Below are 12299 nucleotides of genomic sequence, written 5' to 3'. Positions count from 1 at the left end.
TTCGATTAGCTGGTAGAAAATATGCCTTCTGACAGGTGATAGAGTTTGAAAGGAGTCTTCTGCTTTTTCAACGACCTCCGCCCGCAGCTGGTTTCCATCTGAAGCAAAAGCAAGGGGACTCCCAGTCGATCTCCTGGGTCGTTTCATAATCTCGAAAGGAATTCTTTTGTACAGCCAGTTAGCGGGCTACCACAAGGACTGCTCTGATTATCGCCGCGGATTTTTGTTGATAGGCCATGATGACCTGGAAGCCATCGTCGATTTCAATATAAGATCAAAATTTCAAATTTCCACTGGTAAGGGATGCTGAACAGGTCTTCGTTAGATATCGAGCTTGTGTCGAACTTTAGAACAGGCCATGTGTTATGCACGCACAAGTTTACCTGATTTAAAACTACGCGTACACCGTTTTTTTTTGCCACTCGCACATTGTAGAGTAAATTATATATCTCTATATTATAATTTGTCGTAGAAAACTCAAAAACAAGCGTTGACTAAGTGGAGAGCATAGGCACGTTCGTGTCTGATAGTACGACACGAACAATTTCGATGACGTTTGGCGGAATCTGACGCTGTAAATGTAGACGATATTGTTAATCGGTGCCACTCCGAGGCGTTTCGTTCTGCCAACAAAACTTGACCTGCTGAAGATACCCTTATGCTGCTAATATACATCTTCCATTTTATCGTGATGATTGGATCAATCTACGGACGCCACGAGACCGAACGGAACAATGTGGAAGGAAATAGAAAAGAAGAGATGGTAGGGATTCGAACCGAACACTTGACGAATTCAACGACTACAGCGCCCCGGATGAAGTAGCGGACGTACACGAAACTCGCTGTCGGCACAATGATGGGTGTTGCCGAGAAACTAAAAGACGTATATTTTTATCCACAGCATTGACTTAGGCAGAAGTTTAAATCGTCAATTGGCTTTCGAGTTGGTCTGTTCAAAGCGACTCATCTTCGAATCAGTAGCCTTCCATAACGACAACAGCCAGCGACAGATGTGACTGCCTGCGACAAATCATTACAAATTAGCTATATATAATATCAATATGTAGTTAAGCGTATTCGTGTGCCCGAATCGTCTACCAGGAACGTTTACGAATGAAACTGCCCAAGCGGTCATTGCATAACCAGACATTTCGGCTCTGCAAGATAAATGTTGATGATAGAATGGGTGTCCCATAGATGAGCGTAAGCATTGACGACGACGATTACCTGTCGGTCACCTCAAAATAACAAACAAACAATGACAAACTTATTGTCATCTCAGTTCATTATTAGTACTAATATTGCAAAAAAATATCACCGCTGATGAACTAAAATAAGACATTTCAAGGATGACGTCCAGGAATCCGTTCGATCATGTCCTTGAGCAAAATTGAACGGGAAACGTTACGACCAGCAAACATTCTTACTATTAACGAACGAATGCTGAATAGCGTCAGGCCATAAACTTATCTGGTTTATCTTATTAGAAAAAATGCGATCAAAATTTGGTCTTTGTTACGGGAAAAAACTGCTTCGTCAGTTTTCCCTTATCCATCTGATCGATAGATGCTAGAGGAGAAATCAACTTTGACAATTGATCGACAGGCCGATTGATTAGGCCACAAGAGATGCCACTTCTTTTAGGCGTTGTCATCAATTATGCTTGATCCCTGGATATACCTTGTGTCACTAATGCACATCTATATTATTATGTTATACATTAAGGGTAACAGACCGTCATCAACCGCCGCCCTAACAACCTGTAATAGTCGACGCCAGCTGATGACGCCCATGAAGTATCACCACAGAGATGGCAGAGAAGATGGAGCGTACCCCAAAGAGCGCTGCCTGACCAAGAGACGTTATAATAGGCGAGTAAAGAAGGCCAACTGTGCTAGATAGAGTCATTTATTGGTTTATGTCATTGTTGGGCACTTCGTGATTAACACTGTCCGTCCTTGATAAAAAAGCAAATTTTTATAATTACTTTATTCCTTTCTATTTCTCGCATACGTATCAATTTTTTTAACATCTCCATTTTACCTTCCTTACCAGGTCAGCGCATGGTCAGCTACACCCTTTCATTGGCACCCTACTAATTTTTTAGCGTTTTCGAATCTGATTAGCATTGCTGTAGTATAATCAGACTCCTTATGCGTGTTTGTTTAGTTGCAACGTAGCACTGCAGTCCGTGTCGACTGGGTACGTTGTTCTGGGTAGAAATCAAATTGGGCAAATGTCTGTATAAATGGGGTGGGATGGCCCTTTCGACTGCGTATCGACGTTGTTTTTGTAAAATTTTACCGTGGAGACTTTGGGTACGTCTCTATAACATGTTTCCGATTCGACGTTGAACGTATTTCTCTGGCGAGTGATCAAGGGCATGATGATATATGGATGACTTTTCTTGTTTTAAACACCAGTTTCAGCACTCTATTCAAAATGAGTCCTTTTTAAAGTAGCCTTTCTCACAGAACCCTGGGTACTAACCATCAGGAACAGGTAGCAAGGTCAATATGCTTTTGCCTAGTGTTTAACCTAAATGCACAACGCTATCGGTAAATGACGACGATGAACATACGTACGCAAGCTTTTATAGTTACTATTATCACGAACCACATATTGAAAACGTTGTCATTTAATAATTCGCAAGCTGAGCTATACATTTATTCATCTTAAGTCATCAACATCTTTTTCCGTGAATACAATTGAGATGCGGTACCGCGAATCTCTTTAAAAAAAAACAAAGCCATCTTCGACAAAGCCGCAGACATGCGACACTGGCTCTTCCGCTGCGTTTGTCATGAGGCCCATTTCTGAGGGTACGTCTAAAGAACCCAATCAATGGAGTAGACGAAGATAGTAAACAGACAACGAGAGAGCTATACGTGGGTGGAAGAGACTATATGATACATGCCACACCCAGAATAACGCCCCTTGCGTGGGCGGAAAATAATCAAATCAGTGCGGACACAAACGTAACGATACTACACATGACGACTCGATATCCGATACAGTCCTATAAGGAAACGCTGTTTAGTTATAGCAACAAAGCTGTCTCAGCTATTAGGACATGTTATATAACGTTCTATAGGACATTATAGTATTGACTTAATTTATGCGACATTGGCAGAAAAATGTGCCTTAGTTTATTTATATGTAGCCTATTGGGGTTGATTTTTCGGGCGTACAATTTGACCATAACGTATGTTCAATCCAAGCGACGGTGTCAAGTGAATCACTGCATGAAAGCGGTGAGACAAAAAAAAAACAGGAAAATTGTAATATAAACATAATATAGCAGAGCTGTAGCTACTTTTGTCATTATGTAACAAAGAATAGCAATATTATTTCCCAGTGGCTGGTCTGCCGGCTCTTCCGCTCGGTTAAATCATCATTACGACGGCGGAACTTTGCATTTGGATCTGTTGGATCAGCCTTTTTCGCTGATAAAGTCTAAGCTTTCGCAGAACAGCAGAAGCGGCCACACAAAGCGATAACAATCGTCTTCGTAGTACCTTCAGCCTTCTGGATGTTTTTTAAAAGATATCTAAGAAACAACAACAATAAATATACTAGGGAAATAAGAAGGTACAGCGTCGAATGATGCAGAGAACACGTAAAGAGCTCAGCGATGAAAATGAAACAGAAAATAAATAAAAATCACAGGAGGCCCCCTTAGTCGCAAGTCGCCCCCTTGCTGCTTCTGTGCCTGACCAATAATAATTGGAGTCACTCTGGCTCCACCTGGTTGGCGATCTCTTCCCGTGTCCCCCTCGCTTGCTTTTATGGTCTGCGTCTCTGAATGTCCTCTTTCCCTGGACAATCGGGCCAGAGCAGAATACAGTAGCACTTTAAATAATTCGGCAACACACGAACAGGTCCTTGCAGACAAAGCAATGCAAAAAAAAAACAGCCCAAGGAGAAAAAGCGGTTACGAAACGCCCTTAATCATATTCAACGAAAAGCCTGAAGAGGAAACAGGTTCTACCAGACAGGCTGATAAAGCCTGAAGGACATTTTGCGCTAGTTTTATAACCTTTGCTAAACTCTATTTGTCGATCCTGTCTTATTAACGGTTAACGTTGTTTGTTTAGTTATATGTAGCCTATTGGAGTTACTTTCTAGCGTGTAGAACTTGACTTTTTGTATATGTATAGTGTAGAAAAAAATCACTGCATCAGCGCTTGTAGTATTGTCGAAAGTAGCTATCAGATAGTGAACTAACTTTTACCAGAACCCGGGTATGTAAAAATGGACCACTTCCACTCTTTTTCCAAGTTCACTTGATTCACTAGATCGTCGCTATTCAGCATTTTCTATCGCTATCGTTATAAGCACCCCTTTCGAAGCACCACAGGACAGGGAAATCATCACTAATAACGGCCGTTACGGTGATGGATTCCGTTAAATCGTATCGTATCGTTTTTTTTCTTTTTTTATCCACTTTTAGTCCTTTCCCTTGTTCGTCTTTTTGCCTACATGATCCCACGAGATTTTAACAATATTTTTTTTGTCGGGCGCCATCTGACGAACTCTCGTTCATTGGCCACGACCAAAATACGAAACTGCAGAAAATCGGAAGGACTAGAAAAGAATTGGCACTCCAAGAAAAGAAGGAAGAGGGCTTATATCTAACGGACAAAGATTCGCAAACTAATTATCCAGGTGCGTACATATGTAAGGTTTATCACTATACCAAGTAATCAGCTCGCTATAGCTAAATATTTCGTAGGCGGGCACCAGCAAGAGAGCTCACGCGGACATCAACAGCGCGGTGGCTTCCAGCAAACCCAAGTGATGATCAAACCCAACCGATCATGCTTCTGTAATGTCGTTATAGTGATACCGCTGTTTTTGCTATTATTGACTGTTGCAGCTGTTACCGCTAATGGCTTTCGTCTACGGTGGAAAGCGAGGTTATTTACGACAATTCTATTTAACTCGTATGTTTACTGGGCATATTGGCTCTGCGACAATAAAATAACCAACGACCCCCCCCCCCCCCCTCTTCCGCAAGTTCGCGCTTCCCTAAGCGACAAATGAATTCGCGCTGCTGTTTATTAAGGTAGCGATACCATAGAATTCGAAACGCTGGGCTTGCTGATTGTAGAATGTTAATACGGTTCTACACGCATAAGTAGCCAGAGAAGAGACATATAGTCGCTTCTTGGTTTTCTTCAGTGCCAGTTCTTAGCGAGACGAAAGGTAGAAGACTCAGTTTGGAACAGTGGTAGCTCTCTCGCCTGAAAACAAGCAGTTCTCTCTGAAGAACTTTAACGTCTGAACCTGTCGAATCGACACATCTGTCTTTAATTTTTAGCACCATCATCGAACAAACATAGGAAAAGTTCGGAAAAGTCTAACTCGACGTGCCCTTATGACGCAGATTCGAGGCAACCCTTTTTTCCATGGAATTAGCCTACTTTACCTACCTAACCTTTTACCAGATGCTCTACCTGCCACATATACCTATGTTTAATCTATAACTGCGTAACGAGAGGCTAGAGGAGTGACAAATTCGAAGATACAGTGCATTTAAATGAGGACACCGAAGGCCTGTGAATGTTTTTATTATAACGATTCGATCGTCGTTAGAAAGCTGGAAATTTTACCGCCAAAGAAATTCATTTTTCATTATTAAAATGCTCCTGCATTTTAATTGATCTTATGCAACGTGCAACGATATTTTACCTTAGGAATCATTGAGAAAGGCGGTCAATTCCATGCTGCTCGTTGACACTGGAAAACGTGTAGCGTTCTAGCACTCATCAGCTCTGCGTGCAGCCGTCGCCTGCTATCACCTTCTATCCGACATCGCTATCCTGTCTCCAATTCTATCCAAATACATCATAACTTTTCGTTGATACTAACGTTACCTCTGCAAAGACGTTGGGTTACTACGTTAGCATAGTGTACAGGTGAACTATACAATTGGAAACAACAATTAACTAGATTTTGTCGCATTAGTAGATTGACTATTGCAGAACACTGGGATAATTCGGTCGCTGCATGAACGTGACCCGCATTAGTTGCTCTACATCTTGTCCACCCTATATTGTCAACGCAGACATCTGTACGTTCGGCATATGCCTATTCTGCAATGCGACATTACTACCAGCAAAAATCGCTTGAGTATCATTTAATTTACGCAATTGTGTCATGGGTGTTTTCCTGGTACCGTCATCCAACAACAATCAAATAGCGCAGGTTCATGAAATCAGCAGGCAGTGTCAGCCTGACAACGAGCTTCTATGTGTCGTTGCCGGTCGATCATTAGAGCTGGCCAGTGAAATATACATTAACAGTTCTGTTTCCCATCGGCGGTTCTAAAGTTGAAAGGCGCGAAAAAGTTCGCTATTGAGACACACATACGCTCAGTGGGCCTAAATGACTTGAAGTTGCAGTATCATCTGCATATATGTATATATATTGTACGAATGATGTATTGCGCAGCAGCGGCAACCGACTAGATACGTCCGTAACCACAACTGGTGCCGCCGTCCTCGTATCCGGAATCAAAAACCGTCTATAGTATTCCAGACAAGCGCTAATATCCGACCAGTCGACACCACGCAATACAGTTACTATGAAGGACGAAATCACTGCGGCGCCCGCTGGTGGCCGGATTGATGAGTGCTTGCATGTATATATAGCCAGGAACCTAGCTGTTGGCGGTGTTGTGAATGGGACTTCACGGCGCGTGGATCGGCGTTTGCGTGCGGGGCGCGAAATCAACGAAAACAACACGCAACGCGCTACCCTTACTGCCACCGGTTCTACAAAAACACTGCCGTATCACGACAACGACGACGACGACGACGACGATGATGATGATGATGATGACAGCCATCGTAAACAACACGAGCGCCACCTGCGGTGCGAGCGGCCACCGCGATCAGGCCAGCGTTAAACTCAAACAGACGCAGGCAGTGGCATTTATTGCTTTTACCGAATTCAGCAATTGGGGGACAGCTTCAACAGGAACGGTACAAGTTTGTGCTGCTTAGAGGTAGCGGCCGCCAGGACCTTCACTGTCGTTGTTGTTGTTGTTGTTGTCGTCGTCGTCGGTCCGCTTAGCGATCTCCAAAAACAAACCAATGGGCGGAGGAAAAGATCAACACGCAAATGCTAGCCGAAAAATTGTCCGATTGAAAGCGAAACAGCTAATGAGCTAGCGCCCAGAAACTCAAGGCCTCACACATAGGATACAGAGCATAAATTACAGTTGACAGACAGACAGACAGGCAGGCAGGCAGGCAGGCAGGTCAGCCTACTGAAGGCGACTGGTCAAAGCAGCGCTTGTTGTAACAACAATACCAATAGCACCTTAGCCGCCTTGAAGCGTTCAGTATTTGTTGTTGTGGGTCTGCGAACTGGTCTGTTTTGCCCAGGTAGTCGTTTGTTACTGCTAGTGCCAGCTCATGTAATCGAATCGTTCGGTTTTTCATTAATCGTTTAGCGTAGTTCTAATGAGCTGAAAGTTTTGCAGTTGTAAGTGGGGCATATTGTGACGCCTGACAAAAGACCAGCGAGACAAGCACGTAATACTACACGGGGCGTTTAAAGTGAGACAGGCTGCTGTATGTTCGCCAATAGTAAATTACCTACCTGCAAATGATCACTTGGCTCATTAGTGAATATATCTTGTTGTTCCTTCGTCCAACCTCTGCACCGCCTAATCTCCCTCTATACTACCGTAATAGCTTGGCTGTATGTGTAAACAACGTACTTGCTTTAACTAGTCAAGTAAAATAGAAAAGTTTAATCTCATATTGAACATAATAGATAAACAATTAGGGTTAGAAGAGGGCTGTAGCTGGTCTAAGTCTTCACTGCAACCTGTACGGATCCCTATGGAAATAAAGAAGTATATATATCAAATAGGCGAGAGTAAATTAGCCACTTAGTTTCGTGTCGCGTGAACGCTTCGTTATTGGAACAATAGAATACATACGAATATTTGATAAGCTGAACCTTTGTCCTAGATGAGATGGGCTCCGCACGCCGTTTGTATAAGAATGTTAGCGGTGTTGAGCGACTGAGACACCAATATTTGTCCTGATATATAGTTGTGCAAAGCTTTGAAACCGAGGTTGGTCGGCGATATTAATACCATACCCTGCGACTCTCAAAAGGGCCGAACATGATTTCACTGTAACTTTACTTTCATTCTATGTACGTTTATATATGTCGTTTTTGCGCTCCTATCGCTGATTGACTATTCATACCAACATTCAGGATCAGAGTAAATGATCGTCGACTCAATCCTTGGACCCCCAACGAATACCACTTTACTGTAGCTCCCATACGCAGCTGCTAACAACCCACCAAAGTAAGTTCAGCCACTATATATAACAGAGTTCGGGTATTTACTTTCCCAAACGTTCGCTTGTTCTGCCACACTCGATCCCGGCAGCAAACGATTACCCTAACGGCCGATCGCTCGGTAAGGGGGGCTGGAAGAGAACGAGAAAATCATACACGAAGTGTGATACTCTAACGTCAGTACGGTTAAAGCGTGGGTTGCAGGAAAGCTTGAGCGCTTGCAGTAATAGTCGCGGCACGATACGGCGAAGGATCATAAAAGCACTCGCCGAAGGAACGTGCGCCGTTGAACTTAGCGCTATTTCAAGCAACAATGGCGAAATCAATAAAAAGGGGTTCCCGTTCGCCGACTAATAGCGGCAGACAAATACTGCACAAGTAGCAAAGTTATCGTCTAACGTATTCGCGTTGTTCGCTGAAGCTTAAGTATCTTCGGCAAGTATCACAAACAGATATGCCTATGACTTTACTCTCGGTTGACGCTAATTATTCCAAATGGGCGCCATTAAACGATGAAATATCATTAAGCCATTACACTAGCAATACTATTAATCTAAATATCTCTGATAAATCTTTTAACGGAAAAGCCGTCCTCGCTACTGATTTGACTAACGTTATTTTCGTTATCATGGCCGTCAAGCATCATCGAAGTTTGGCGTAATAGGATATTACGAAAGCAAACATTTGTAAATATGGCCGAACGCTCCTGCCTTGAATCCAGCTGGATCACATCGGGTACACTCGATCACAGATCTGCTATGGTTGATTGCACTGAGTTTTTGGCTTGCGTCAGCCACAGTTTACGTTAAAACTGATCTCTTACTGAGGAGAATCTTCAACAAGCAAATGGCGAAACGGCTGCTCGCGACCTGTCAGGGCTGAATAACTGAACAAACGTAATCACACGGATCTGCGTGCGACCAGAGTTTAAGGACGGGTATTGTCTATTTTACTATGTTATATAATACAGCATCTACAATGTGCAAAAGCGATAGGTGCAACACAAAAAAACGACTAGATAATAATTGTATGACGATCACTTCTATTAATATTACTATTATTACAGCTTCTACAATGTCTCGAAGAAATGTCTTGCTTTCGGTGCGTTGGCAAGCGCACCCGACGGGTGCCACTTCAGCCATAAACACGTTGGGTTGGTGCCTTAAGACTGGCACGTTGCCTTATTGGCCTGTTTCGTACAGTCGGCTACTTTCGTCGATGGCCGACATATTATTTCTTTCTTCAGTTTTGCTGTGGTTTACTGCTCGCCTGTTCTGAATACGATAATCATGGCGGTCAGATGGGAGCCACAGGCCGTACTAGCGGCCAAACTGGCGACCAGTACCGCCTGTAGGCCAATCGATTAGCATGAATCGTGACTCGCGAAACATACGTCTTGCTTATTCAGCTCCATCGAAGTTGCTATGAATGAAAGTATTGTATATCATGTACGTTCACCGAATACCGAAGATTGTTGTGGCGCTATCAACGGTGGCCCTGCTTTTTTCCCTATTTGGAAACACTGTCTTTATTTAGTGATTTGTTTTTTCTCGGCGTCCATAGCCTGTCACTTTGTGAGTGCTAAGGACACATTGGGTTCATTATTAATTTCGACTCGGTATGAATACACAAAGACGCTAAAGCTTTCGATCGATGTGTGTGCCGTGTACATACATAGCACGCATGCAAACGTGTTGAGTCAGGCCAACACGTAGGGCCATTATCAACAGCACATCGTGATATTGGTTGATGGGGACGAAGTGCCGAAACCGTATCAGGATCGTTACCATTGCTAGATTGTTATGATCACTATAACAGGGTACGCCATTTTTTGCGCGGGAAAACAGGCTGTTTCTGACTCCATCTATTATATAACACAGATTACACAGTAAAACGACCATCTACGTGTACTATTAATTGTATACGTACAGACGCTATGGGCTGGAATAGCACAAATAAAAAAAAAAGGGACGTTATGTCGTAGGCTCGTTTTTAAACTGCTGTGAACGTCTGAAGTAACGTCTAATAGCTTGAGTACCAGGCGTAATACACGGACAACATTGTATTGCTGAAAAGCATTACTTCAGACATTGTAACGTCCTTGAGGCTATTAGCACTTCAAATGTAATTCAGACAACGATGTAACTACAACGAGTAACCACTGCTTATAAAAATAGGCAAACTCTCATACGAAAGAGGGGAAACAGTTACAAATGCGGGGAATTTTTCTTTACGACATCGTTTCTTTACGTGTGTGTATTTCATAGTAACAGCTCAAAACGTGTTTTGCATTTTGTCGTCAGCTTAGGAAAGCGTCCGACTTTGGTACGTGGGTCTATTTTTGTTTCATATCGAACTCTGAAAGGATGGGACATTGAACACTGCTGAGTTAGGTCAGCTACGTATCAATCTATAAATCATCATTATGATAACAGATTAACGATAGAATAAGATGCATTTTTTTTTTTAACTACTGCTAGTTAGCCTAAAACGAGGCAATGTAGCGGCACTATTCGAAAGGATGGCTAGTAGGCCATCGTCGAATCCAGTTATGCCGTATACGTTCGACATACACAAATCAATGTTTTACAACTTAGTTTGTTATCAAGTAAAACAAGTGAAGAATTTTGCCATGATATGCTATCAGCGATCATCTGTATATGTATGCTTATGTATTTCTAGTATTACGTCTAGTATTACGAGCTATCATCGTCTCGGTCCAGCTCGGCCATCAAAGTCACCGCTACTTGTTGCCAAGTGATCTTTCAAGCTGTTCTCCGACGTTCCTGTAATTTTGTTCAATACTGCGATCAATAGCGATTGATTACTTCGGAGTTGTTGTTATCGGTGCTCCGCTGGTATATGACGATTTGTCGTTCGCTTACCTGGATAGGGCTGTTTCATTGGCGACTTCATAAATGATTTGCTACCGTCAACTTTAGTTGAGTTTAACATTTCAACAGCGTACCTCATCCGAGAAAGCTTGTTTTGGGAATCGAGACAAAGGACATCGAAGTCAGATTCTCATCGATAGAACATTAGATACAGTCTTTGTATACACACACACATATATATATATATATATATAAGTGAAGTCGCAGCGTATGACACACTTCACAGATGTGGCGGTAAACGGAGCTTTGCATTTGGCTTCAGTGGATGTTGCGTTAATACCATTATAACTATTACGCCTTTACGACAACCTCTACTATCCCGACAGGCGACCGTTCGCGGCCATAACATTGGAAGGATCCAAAATGAAGCGGGCTTCACTATATGGATAACTTCCATGGCGAAGTCATAATTCTTGTTCTATATGTACCTCTTCCATATTATAGGAACACTAATAATAACATAGGTAATAATGTATTGCTTTTTTAAAACACAAACACACACACACACAGATAAAATGAGGCTTTTGCAGAGATAAGACGGCTGATATACAGCCTGTAAATAGAACAGCAGCCACGCTTAAAGCAATAAGCTTACACAATATAAACCTTATTGTACAATTCTCGTCTGGTTTATGGGTTTCTTTTTCAATCTGTGTCAGCTCTGCTCAAATAATCTTGCAGGTGGTCAAATAAACAAACATCAAACGTAAATTTTTCTGTGTACAACGAACAAAATATGAATGTACCTTTCCGGATTTTCGTGTTTTGACGAAGCACGAAGACGTGAAGTGTTCCTACGTGTTTGATTCTCCTTCATATAGTTTCAATGTTACGAAGAACAGTAAACAGTTAGCTGTAAGTGCCGACTCCAGTTAGTGATATCGTATTGTACCTACTCACGGCTTAAAAATTGACAATGCACAAGCTGAAGGCCAACCGAGCTCTAGTTCATGGCAGGATGGGTTTTAGAGGGTAGCTTCATTCAAAACAAAAAATCAAAATACGTTCTGTAATAATAGCGTAAGAAATATACATTATGATGGATTAGTTTAAATATTTCCATTTGATACAGGTCCG

General features: G+C 42.3%; 1 protein-coding gene across 7 annotated transcripts in view; it reads right to left on the bottom strand.

Moving 5' to 3' along the window:
- The window catches only part of LOC111252896 (semaphorin-5A-like), a 69857-nt gene that overhangs the window by 26768 nt on the left and 30790 nt on the right, over positions 1-12299 (bottom strand). For 2 of the 7 annotated variants that reach the window (XM_086992409.1, XM_086992410.1), the window contains one exon: positions 5695-5881. The exons of the other annotated variants lie outside the window; for them this stretch is intronic. The gene's annotated coding sequence lies outside the window, so the exon portion shown is untranslated. The remainder of the gene's footprint in view (positions 1-5694; positions 5882-12299) is intronic. 7 annotated transcript variants of the gene reach the window in all.

This window comes from Varroa destructor, unplaced genomic scaffold (assembly GCF_002443255.2).
Source record: "Varroa destructor unplaced genomic scaffold, Vdes_3.0 BEIS01000006.1, whole genome shotgun sequence".
Classification (NCBI taxonomy): Eukaryota; Metazoa; Arthropoda; class Arachnida; order Mesostigmata; family Varroidae; genus Varroa; species Varroa destructor.
Note: the sequence above shows the minus strand (reverse complement) of the source record. Positions and strands in the feature narration are given on the sequence as shown.